Source organism: Carassius gibelio, chromosome B3, assembly GCF_023724105.1.
Source record: "Carassius gibelio isolate Cgi1373 ecotype wild population from Czech Republic chromosome B3, carGib1.2-hapl.c, whole genome shotgun sequence".
NCBI lineage: Eukaryota > Metazoa > Chordata > Actinopteri > Cypriniformes > Cyprinidae > Carassius > Carassius gibelio.
In genome coordinates, this window is record NC_068398.1 from 52,268,067 (window position 1) to 52,279,930 (window position 11,864).

An 11,864-nucleotide genomic window follows, 5' to 3' on the forward strand; every position below is an offset into this window, starting at 1 on the left:
TATGTTGTGAGAAGCAGAAACTGTCCCGTTTTTGAATAGTTGTACCAGACCTTAGCGTCAGCACTTACTTTAGCTAACCGAACCCGTTTCTCTTGACCAAGCCAAATGTTCCTGTACATTTCCTGACAGAGATTTCACCGGGGACTGTCAAGAGCCAAGTAAAAGGAAGGTAAGTTGTGTTCTGTTCGTCTTTTATCTGCTAAGTAGATTTTTTTTCTTTTCGCGCCCTAACGTTAAAGTGCCCTCATGAGCTCCAGGCAGATTGTCATGGCAGTTTTAGATGACATGAATATGATGAAAAAATTGCATATGGCGTATGGATAGGCCAGATCCATTTTCTCACGCACTGAAAAATCGCGAAGCAAAGAGGACATGGAGACCGACAGACTAGACCAAGCAGCTTACTTATGATATAAAAAAAAAAATCTCAGATTCTGTCAATTTTATGGAAAGGGTCAATAAAATTTAGCCTACCTCAGGAAGCAATTTAATGACCATAATATAGGCCATAGCACGTTAGTTGGCTAGAAAAAAAGAGCTATAGAGTATTTAGCTAAATATGTGTAGCCTATTATATTACACATTTATTATATTTTTTTACTTTTATCATTAGATAATGTTGTTATTATAATAAAAACCCATTATATTTAATTTGAATTATTTTTAATACTACCAGTTTTTTTTTCTTGAGAAAAATTAATGTCTATCTTGTGTACCTAATATTTATCCAAATTCACAAGAATTTAACTGAAATGCTGAAATTAGTTTCAAGCAATAATAAAAAATGTAGCTTACCAGGTGTTGTAACTAAATCTAATAAAATTCAGTTTACTAAAATGTTGAAAATCAATGTACCACAGCCTTCTTGTACCCTGGTAACGTTAACACTTGATTTTAAAGTGTCTACATAAGAGTGAGCCTTATTAGCATGGCGCACATCATGAACTTTAATGACACTTATGTTTATGACTGGTGTCATTAAGTGTATTTATTTGTTTTTTTGTAATGTAAAGTTGACACTGGGATGCAGACATTACAAGAACCAAATTATTTAATATATTACAATCATGATATTATCTCACAACACCAATAACGGTTTGTGTAAAGCTTTGTTTTTCACTTTGTTCCCATTCTTGACAGATAGCTTTAGTGAGGCAAGGTTGAAACTTCGCCGGGCAGAAGATGACCCAGACCTCCAGTCAGAAGCAGAGGAGGGGAGGCCAGCAAAAAGATAAACCAGGTATGTCGCAAATCTGCTGAATCCAGGATAATGTGTGTTGCACTCAGATTTTGCTCAGTTTATCTACATAGCGTTAGTCTTTAAACTAAGGCATTTAAAAAGATTTAAGCATTTAAGTTGCCAAATTTCTGTTAGAAGTATCACTGAAAAAATAGTATGTGGGGTAATTGATGAGAAACCGTAATTGTAGGATTTAATTTACTTCAAAACCTTAGTTTTATCGAGTTTTATTCATAGATGGGTCTCTTCAGAGTAGGCAGTGTAAACAGGTCTTATACGGCTGTAGGGTTTTAAATAATTTTGGTTTTCTCTCTTCAAAGACCAAACCAGCACTTCCTCTCGAGTCAGGAGGAGTCTGATGAGGAGTTTGTGAAGCGCAAACCAGTCCTCCCTAAGGTGCCCTCCATTCCACGTCTGCCGTTACTGTTGCGTGATGCCATTTCCTCATGAGATGAAATCTCTCCGCCAGCTAGTCAACCTTGCCTCTCTGCAGCCGTTTCACGCCCTTGGACCTCCTGAGATCCTACCATCTTCCCCCCTCAGCCATCTCGCCACCATGAAACTCCTGAGCCATTCCATCTCGTCCCTAATGCTGCTTCTGAGATGGACCTGCACTCTGGTGAGACCTTATGCTCTATTTCCATTTAAAATACTTTTCTATGTTACAGCTGGCAAGGAATGAACCGTTTTTAAAATGTTCTGGTTTCAGCATTACTACGAGAGATCATTGCCAAGAAGGAGGTGATGTGTGATATGCAAAGAAATTTGCTGCGGATTGTTCAGGATCTCTCTTCTACACCTACACCACATGGATGGAAGTTTCCTGGCGTTGAGGGATGCTGAGGTTCTATTGTCGCTGGACTGTGAAATTAAAACAAAGCCAGAGACGAGAAGGGCTTGGTATTAATTACTTTTATCATTAGTAGTTGGACCAGTTTTTTTTCTGAACTTTTTATTTTTATTTTTTTTGCTTTCTCCGCAATGAACATTCATATTTGCAAAACATTTAGTTTTTTGTTTTGTTTTTCAGGTGCTGACACTGGGCCTTGCTGGGGGCGTGACCCTCAAGGACACTGTGTGGAGGGTCATGAAGATGATGCTTTAGAACGACTTGGCCTGCAAAATCAATTGGACAGGCCTCCATGGCAAAACATCATTCCAGGGCCTATAAGTCAAGAATGTTGTCACAGGTAAAAGTGTTGATTAGATGTACCAGGCAACATTTTTAGGTTCATTTACCAGCTTCCTAGTCACTTCGATGAGCTGCCACCCCTCAATACAGGGTGAATAAAGGCTCTTGGCCGCCTCCAGTTAAATGGCCACCGTTTATAGAGGCAAATCTTTGTTTGTATGCTAACATAGGACATAAATGCAGAGAAATGTATTTGTTTTTCAGAATAACCATGTATGTGTGAAAGGGGTGTTAGTCTATCGTTCGTGGTCGGACTACACATTATGATATAGTCTGGCTTGTCAGGCTATGTATATCTCTCTTTTGTAAGGTCTGGGTCTGTTTAACTCCATAGTGGTAAAGAAACTGTATGAACAAATTATGCTATCACTTTCCCTTAAGTCTGTCACACAAAGTCAACAAAAGAATGGGACTTAACTAAAGTTAAGGCCTAAATTAAATTTAAGTTTAAATGTCATTGCCTGTCTTTACTATGTCTTTAAAAAGTTTTGTATTTAAACTCTGGAACCTGCCATGATATCTTTTAATTGTTTGTTTCTTGAAGCCATTCAGAGAAATCCTGGTTGCAGAGAAGCTACGAACCAGGAGGTGGAGCAATGGTTGGAGCATCGAAAATACATTTTGGTCCAAAAATAGCAAAAACTATGACTTTATTCAGCATTGTCTTCTCTTCCGTGTCTGTTGTGTGAGAGAGAGTTCAAATCAAAGCAGCTGGATATCCGGTTCACAAACTAATCATTCAGTTCACCAAATCGAACTGAATCGTTTTAAATGGTTCGCATCTCCAATAAGCATTAATTCATAAATGACTTAAGCTGTTAACTTGTTTAATGTGGCTGACACTCCCTCTGAGTTCAAACAAACCAATATCCCGGAGTAATTCATTTACTCAAACAGTACACTGACTGAACTGCTGTGAAGAGAGAACTGAAGATGAACACCGAGCCGAGTGTTTTGAACTCTCTCACACAGACACAGAAGAGAAGACAATGCTGAATAAAGTTGTAGTTTTTGCTATTTTTGGGCCAAAATGTATTTTCGATGCTTTAAAATATTATAACTGACCCTCTGATGTCACATGGACTACTTTGATGATGTTTTTCTTACCTTTCTGGACATGGACAGTAGACCGTACACACAGCTTCAATGGAGGGACTGAGAGCGCTCGGACTAAATCTAAAATATCTTAAACTGGGTTCTGAAGATAAAAGGAGGTCTCATGGGTTTGGAATGACATGAGGGCGAGTTATTAGTTACATAATTTTGATTATTGGGTGAACTAACTCTTTAACGTTACCGTTCATAAGTTTCTTGGTTTCATTCATGATATTTCATGGTTTACATGAAATTAAGTGTGATTTTTCTAAAACCAAGCTTTGTTTTATAATGCTTTTACATTTTATTTTCTCATTTTATATGTATAAAAAAATCATAATTGTAAATGTTTACCTATTTAGGTCATATGTTTATGCTGACTTGAAAATAAACACAAATTTTCAGCAGTTATGGTTTCCTGGTTTGATTTCTCTTTGAATTGCATGGTTGGTGTTGGGCGCAGAAATTGAATATGGGCCAAATTAGTTGTTTTAATATAATCTGGCAGAGTTGTGGCCTGTGCTCGGGAGACATCTGGCTTTTCAATGGCAACATTATGGCATCAATATGGGCCAATTTCGGGTCTTCTGGCTCTCGTCTGATAAAGCATTGGCATTTTTCTGGCATTTTTCTGGTGTGCTTTTGGCAAAACTCTTTGGGCCAGTTTTGGCCCTGCATTCCTGGCGGTATGATTGCCAAAACTAAGAACAGTGTTTGGGCCATAAAAGGCCCGGAACAATTTTGCTATCTGGGATGTTGAGATCCTCCACATACCTGGCCATTGGGTCCTGGCCATTGGCAAGCCCGACGAACATTAAGCCCTTACTTGTCACCCCCCTTCTATCATTATTTTTTTGTATTTATTCATCCATTATTAGCCTTTGTTTTGGTGTTTTTGGGTTTACCAAGCCACATTGCTTTAATATCCGTATTCATTTAGCCCACTATTATCAAAAGCCTTACTATTAAAATACTACAAAACATTTTTTTATGACCTTAACGTGAATTATGACAAAATCCATTATGAAGAAGTACTGCACCTGTTATGTAGCTGCATTAGAGCTAACGTTAGCATCAAGCTACATAAGACAGTTTATGAAATTATTAGTACACTTTTACTCAAAACTCACTTTAAACCCTGATAGAGTGTTTGTAAAAACTTCCTTTTGTGATCATATGTGGAATTTGGTCATTTACTGTTGTAAAATATGCTGTGTATAGCCTTTTACATCACTGGACAAGTTAGCATTTCAGATGTACATTTTCAATATTCTTATACATTCTCTACACATGCCCCAAATCTCAAGAAAATCACATACCAACCATTTACTAACGTAATCGTGTGTTTATTCTTTTGATATTTCGTGGGTAAAGAGGTTTCTCTGTGTTTTTGTGGTCAGATATCAACATGGAAGTGTACAGGAAACGCATCACAGGATTAGAGGGGCGAAATATGATGCACAGTTATGATGGACAAGACACGGACGAAACAGGTCCCTGTCAGCGGAAGCATGCACACAGAATAGTATCAACACAGAGACAGAGCTGGGAGCGGATCATTTTCATCAGATCGCATAAATCTGTGGAAAATGAATAGAAATTATGACTATCTGAAGAAATACAAAGTAAACATTGGTAAATATATCCATATATCTCTGTATATATGCAACTTTTAACTATAAACCTTATTTGACGCTGTTCAGTGAATCTATGTGAACACAAATAAACCGCTGCAGACGTGAATTAATATGAATGCTTGGTGAATTTCTATTCTAAATATGACTCATACATATTTGTTATTTTGTTCTCCTGACATAATTTACTAAATAGCTGTCACTGCAACAATGTTTTATCAAAACATTGGTCAAATATCAAAGCTAGAGTCTTTAAACTTTCAACTGATGTACAGTTTCTCCAGATCAAGTAACAGAGTTACGTTTAACGTGCTGTGAAAATGAAACAATAATAACCTGGGGCCATTGACGATCTTTGACAGCAAAGGGGTTAATATGGCAAGCCCAACGAACATTATTGTGGCAAGCCTGCCAGCGGTTCAAGTTGCAAGCGGTACAGCCCCAGTGCCCGCTCCTCGAATGTGCCTTAGAGTGCCCACTCCTTGTAAATGCCTTCCAGAGCACCCTCCAGTGCACACTCCTCGAACGTATCAGATAAGGCCCCAGAGTTTGCTCCAGTGTTGGCTCAGACCACGCCTTTTCCCCCCGATCCAGAAGAGGAAACTAGGGATGAGGAGAAGGGTGTTGGCCCAGGCCCCAGAGTTCAGTATAGTATCTGATCGGTGTGATCAGATACTATAAATCGCATGTGATTTTCATTTGCATGTCATCAGTAAATCTCACCAACAAGATACAAAATATCGCCTTCAATAGATGAATTGCATTCAATTATAAACGCAATATTGTGTAGCTCATCAGTGTGAAAGTTTGAAACAGAAAATAATGGTTTTCATCTTGCCACTTCCTTGGTAAAAAAAAAAAACACATTTTTTCTCATCAAAATAGATTTATAGTGTTTTGGAACCAAACTCTTCATATATTTTATTACTTCATAATACTACAAAAATATATTTTGGAGAATGTCAGTAACAAAAGAGTTTCAGTTCCTGTTGACTTGAATTAAACATTTGGTCAGCACAAATACAAGTAAATGGGAACTGAATCTGTTTTAATACCAAAATGTTGTTCCACAGATTCTACTGAAGTAAGCAAGATTTTGGAAAGACACGAGAGTGAGAATGAGTGTGAGTAAATGATGACAAAATTATAATCTGAGCAGTGTTGCATGGTGCACCGATACTTCAAAAGTATAGCGATTCTCTGAAATTAAAAATGTCACGATTCCTAAATTTATTAGTATCGATACTTCAAAGAATAACCGCGTTCCAGATTTTTAAGAGACGTATTTCATGTTGGTGTGTGCAACGCACGCTTCCAGTGCCTCCCTGTGGACATCTGTGTTTTTTCTTCTCACGCACGCAGCGAAGAAGCTGCAGCTGTCAGGTGACAAACACTACAGCGAGATGGCTGCATGTGCGAGCACAAGTAAAACTGTGGCCGCCGGTCCACGACTTGTGGAAAGATGACGCGAGGAGTGAAATATGGAAGTACTTTCCCTACCTTGCTGACAGTGAGGGCAAAGCTACCGATAAGTCGAGACCTGTTTGTCGTCAGTGCTACAAACAAATGGAGCCAACACCTCGAACCTGGCGAAACACTTGGCTGACAAGCACGCCGAGTTGTACAAGGAGTTTAAAGACCGACAGATTAGTATGTGAAAGATAACACGATCACTTTCATACCCTTAAAATAAGTATAATGAGAAGGTTATGGTTTATTTTGTGACAAGTCACTATTTTGCACACCGTAGTTTGACGAGGCTATCTAGAGAAGTAACTTAGTAGGCTAATTATAGGCATTATCCTCATGGCTAACCAATAGCCTGCATACGGCTCATTCAACATATCTGAAAACTTTCATAGATAACGTTAATAATTTGCAAGCTGCTGAAATAAAGCATACAAAACATCAGCTAAAATTATCTATAGGCTATATGATTATAATCAGAGCATGTGCATGTTTGTCAGTGATTTATTTATATTAGGTTATTACAGCATTTAAAGAGCACAGACCTACGCAAAGTAGGTGTATTTGTGAAACGCCTTGTAAGAAATTATGAACTCCAGTATAAAGTTAACCATCAAAGAAATCAGACATTGAAGTACAGGAAACATTTGCCTATATCAATCCATACATCACAGCTTGAATAACATTAGGTTAACTCAATATTTCCTATTAATTATGGTAATGCTATTGTTAAGTGAATGTTAGCAGTTATCACTATAACCACTGCATCTCTGTTATGACAAATCTATCACCATCATATTTCAAATATTTCCATTTTCTTCAGCTACATAAGTCTGCAGCCACAGGCTCCGAAAGAGCAACTCCTCAAACCCAGCAGCCAACCCTCCAAGCTATGTTTGAGCAGTACAACAAGTACCCCAGGGAGTCCAAGGAGGTAAAACGTCTTAACAGGGCAGAAGCAGAATTCATCTGTCTGGATCAAGTGCCAGTTTGTATAAATTTTTTACCTTAAATGCCATTGCTCTAATTTATATTATTTATATTTTGATATTTAATGTTCTAAATTCATAAACACTGTTTAATATAATCAGGTTTTTTAATTTAATAATTCGTCAGAATCAAGATTTTTTTTTTTACCTTGAATGTCATTGCTCTAATAAATTTTTTATATTTTGATTTCAGATTTTGTTCAAATGTTTAATATATCTGCTGTTCATATGTTCATTTATTAGTTTGTTATATGATTAGAACGTTTCCCGGTTTAATAAAGCACAGTTCAATGATATTTGAGAGTGTATATTCCCTTTTCAGGAAAAGTATCAAAAAAGTATCGAAATCGCAATTCTTGACTAGGTATCGGTATCGAAACAATAATTTTGGTATCGTGACAACACTAAATCTGAGGGAGAAATAACTCTTTAAAAGCATGCATCAAGATACAGTACTTTTTCCTTTTTTTTAATTTAAAATATTCACAAACTTGCATACCATGTCATGAACAATCTGTTATTCTGATTCATAAATATGTGTAAATGAGTGTTTTGTCATTTAAAACCTTTATAAATGATCTTGATTGTATTGAACATAAGATGGGCGCCGCCATGTTTGTTCACGCTGCAGTGCAGAGAGTCCTGTCAGATTTACAGCACGTGAATTCATAAATTATCTCCCGAAATACAAGTAATAAGCGGCAGATGAACTGGGTGATGAATGAGCGAATTTAGTTACTTACACTATGTCTTTCTGATATGAATAAAGCACATTTGCAAATTAAATTTGAATGGATTGTTATTGTTGCTTCCATAGACATATTCATTCAACTCTAAATGTATTGTTTTAGGAGTATTACCATTTCAAGATATTTGGGGGCCCTAGGCAAAAGACTGAAGTGATTTATTAAGTCCTCCCTCAGGAAAATTTTTTAAATTCAGATGGGATTTCTTGTATTCTGGTGCATTTTAAGAGTCATGGATTACTCTGTAGTACAATACACAAAGTGGCCACTAGAGTGTAGTAAAGGACACATTGTCTTCAATGAGACCTTGTTGATGGAAATGGCACAATTTGATTAATGTTTATTTTTGTCAATAATGCAAAAACAAGGTAAAAGTGCCAGTCCTCTCAGTCTTTCTTGGCTAATGGATGTTCTAAAGGTAAGACTTTATTAGTTTCAAAGCTGAAAAGCTTCTCTCGCCAGAAGCTACAGCGACAGGAAGTGTCAGAAGAAGACGTAGTGCTATGCTGAGATTGCTGTACAAATCTAGCATGTCCTCAGTTTAAATGCAATTCAGCATGTCTTGTGGGCATGTAGAGACATGATCAGGAAAGGTATGGATGGCTGATCTGACCTCAAAATCTAAATCCTCTGCCTCAATGTCATGAAGCATCTTCTCTAAGGTTTTGCATTTCACTTGCAGTTTATTCTCTTTTACAGCTTGCCTCATGTTGTCTTTGTAAAATAGAAAACTGTACAGTACAGTGCATACACATCTTCTATTTTTGAGAAGCGGTCGTTGAGACTTCTAAGTGCAGTGTCTACTAAAGGGAGAACGCATTCCCTTCTGAATTGGTACAAAATATTGTACCAGATAATGGTGCATAAAAGGAAATGTCATGTGTTCATTTCACTGCGCAAACTTTTGGCAATGGACAGACAATGTTTCAGCATCCCTCTGTTCAACAGCAAAAGTCTGAAGTGCAGACAGTGCTTCCAAAACCTCCGGTAGGTGGTAACGCAGCACTTAAACACTGTCTATTCAAACTTCCCACCTGGTTGTTGACAACATTTTTAAAGTCAACTGCGTGACATGTTGCTTGACAACAGCCCACTGTTGCACTGAAGAGCTGAACACATTGGAGCAAACCAAAAAAGGACATAAACATAACAGATGACTTTGCTGCATCTGAAACAACAAGATTTAGTGTGTAACTGCTGCAGGGCACACAGAGCTTTGCTGTTCATTTGCAAAATTCTGACCTGACCACCTTGTATGTGGCCCATCATATTGCTACCATTGTCATATGATTGGCCGCGACAGTCAGAAATGTTGAGCCCATTTTGCTGAAGGAAGCCTACTAAAGCCTCTGTTAGCCCTCTTCTGGTTGTGACCTTAAAATCAAAAAGACAACAAAATGCTCCGATATAGCTGCTCCAACAGACTGTTTCACAGTTTACTATTCTAAGCACCAATATGACAGCTGTTCCTTGTGTGACAGGTCTGGAGTGCAGTCCATTGTGACATAGTACTTGGCCAGTTTAACTCTTCGCATTATTTCCTCAATGATTTTCTCTCCTACCAAATTTATAATCTCATTTTGAATAGTTGGACTTAGTGTACTTTCATCTCTTTGTTTTTAATCATTTTCAAATGTTCATTGAGCACAGAATCAAACTGACCCATGAGTTCAACCAGTGACAGAAAATTCCCATTGCGATAATCAAATGGTACATTAGATATACCCCTGAGGGCTTGATTTTGTTCAGCCAGGTGACAGATAATGGCTATGACTCTGTCTATAACTGCTTTCCGTTGTTCAATTTCAAGTTGCATGAGATTTTGGTAGGTTTGGTCATTGGCACTTTGAGTTACAAATCTTTTTTGTAGATCATGCCACTTTTTCAATGACTCTGAGTGTGCTTTTGTGTATTCATGTTATTTAAGGTGATGTGCAAGGTTCTTCCATCCACGATAACCATGGGTGCTTAGAGCGTTGTCTCTTTTACTAAACAGTAAACAGGAAACACTAAATACAGCATCAGTGCTCACAGAATACAGAAGCCATGACCTCTGGATTTTTTTTTTTTTTTTGAACTTTTGCCTTTTGTGAACATTCTCAGTGGAACTTCAGTGTTTTTAGGAAAATCAAAGTCCACAATTTTAACTCGTCCATTTCTAACAATTTGACAACGAGTTTCATCATTTATTATGTCTGGCCACAACCAAGGATCAACGCTGAGGGTTGCAGTAAGTGCAGCCTCTTCAGATTCAGGAGGAGTAGAGGTATCTTTTGCTGGAGAAGTAGAGGAGCTTTCTTCGGCTGGAGTGGTGGAGGTGGAGGTGGAGGTAGTAAGAAGAAGTGGGGGCGCAATCAGTCTCAAACTGAAATGATGATTGACTGCTCCTGGCTGGGTCTCGAGAGTTGACATCTGAAGGTCCATCACAGCCTAAAAGAAATGTATTATTTATTATTACTATTATACAAATTTTAATTAAAAATAATTATTTGAGATCTAACACATATCTTCAGCTTGTGAAGAGGTGCCATTATCAATTGGCACAGACAGAAATTTAAGCAAAGCACCTAAAAAAACATCTGGTGAATAGCCATACGTTTATTGTTATTCTCATAGCATATCATGAAAGTGAAGTGTGGAGGATTCGATATTTACTTTAAAAGAAAAGAACTCCACTTCCCACAATGCCACCGACAGTAACGTCAGACGCAAAACTACCTGTTGTGTATGGTACAAAGTGTTGAGATGATGGAAAAGAATAGAAGGACAAACGCGAAGGAAAAAGGCCATTTTTCTCCAGATGGAATTGAAACATCACCAACCGAAATAGCCTGCATACACCTAAAATCTAACTGGACTTGATGGAATATTTTGTTTGGACCTAACTGCATGGGAGTCATAGGACCAGCTCATTTTGTTTAGAATTGACAAAGTTTTTACCGTGACTGCAACCATGGGCAGACAACCATCAAGAGTAAGTGAAAACACTTAACTAACTTTTGCCTTTATAAATGGCAAAAATTTAGTGCCTGGCTGTTTAGTTGGTCAGTGCTCTGTAGCACCAACCAGAAGGCAACAGTTGGAAGAGAGAATGGGCTGGGTGTGAGGGGTTCAAGGTGAATTTTTTTTACATTTATTTTTTGCCCTTTTCCTCACTTTGGAGATGTAAAGATTTTGGAGGCTAGTCAGAGGGGCACCACTGATCCTTTCAGCAGTCTTGACTGCCCGTTGTAGTCTCTTGATGTCTGATTTTGTAGCTGAACCAAAAAGTGGAGTGGAGTCTATGTGAGTGTCTTAGGCCCAATCCCAATTCTATTTTATACCAATTCTAAAATATTCCCCTAAGGATTGGGACACCACTATCACGTTTCACCACGTTTCTCCTGAATTCCACTATCATCTCCACTGTTTTGAGAGTGTTTAACTCCAGATTGTTAAGACTGCACCAGGCAGCCAGCTGCTCAGCCTCCTGTCTGTAAGCAGGCTGGTCTCAATCCTTAA

General features: G+C 38.0%; 1 long non-coding RNA gene across 1 annotated transcript; it reads left to right on the forward strand.

Moving 5' to 3' along the window:
- The first annotated feature begins 736 nt into the window (after nucleotides 1–736).
- Nucleotides 737–3,038, forward strand: LOC127951925 (uncharacterized). The gene is made up of 5 exons (XR_008152765.1): nucleotides 737–1,240; nucleotides 1,561–1,859; nucleotides 1,950–2,140; nucleotides 2,271–2,430; nucleotides 2,977–3,038. It is a non-coding gene; the product is annotated as an uncharacterized LOC127951925 (long non-coding RNA).
- The last annotated feature ends 8,826 nt before the right edge of the window (nucleotides 3,039–11,864 follow it).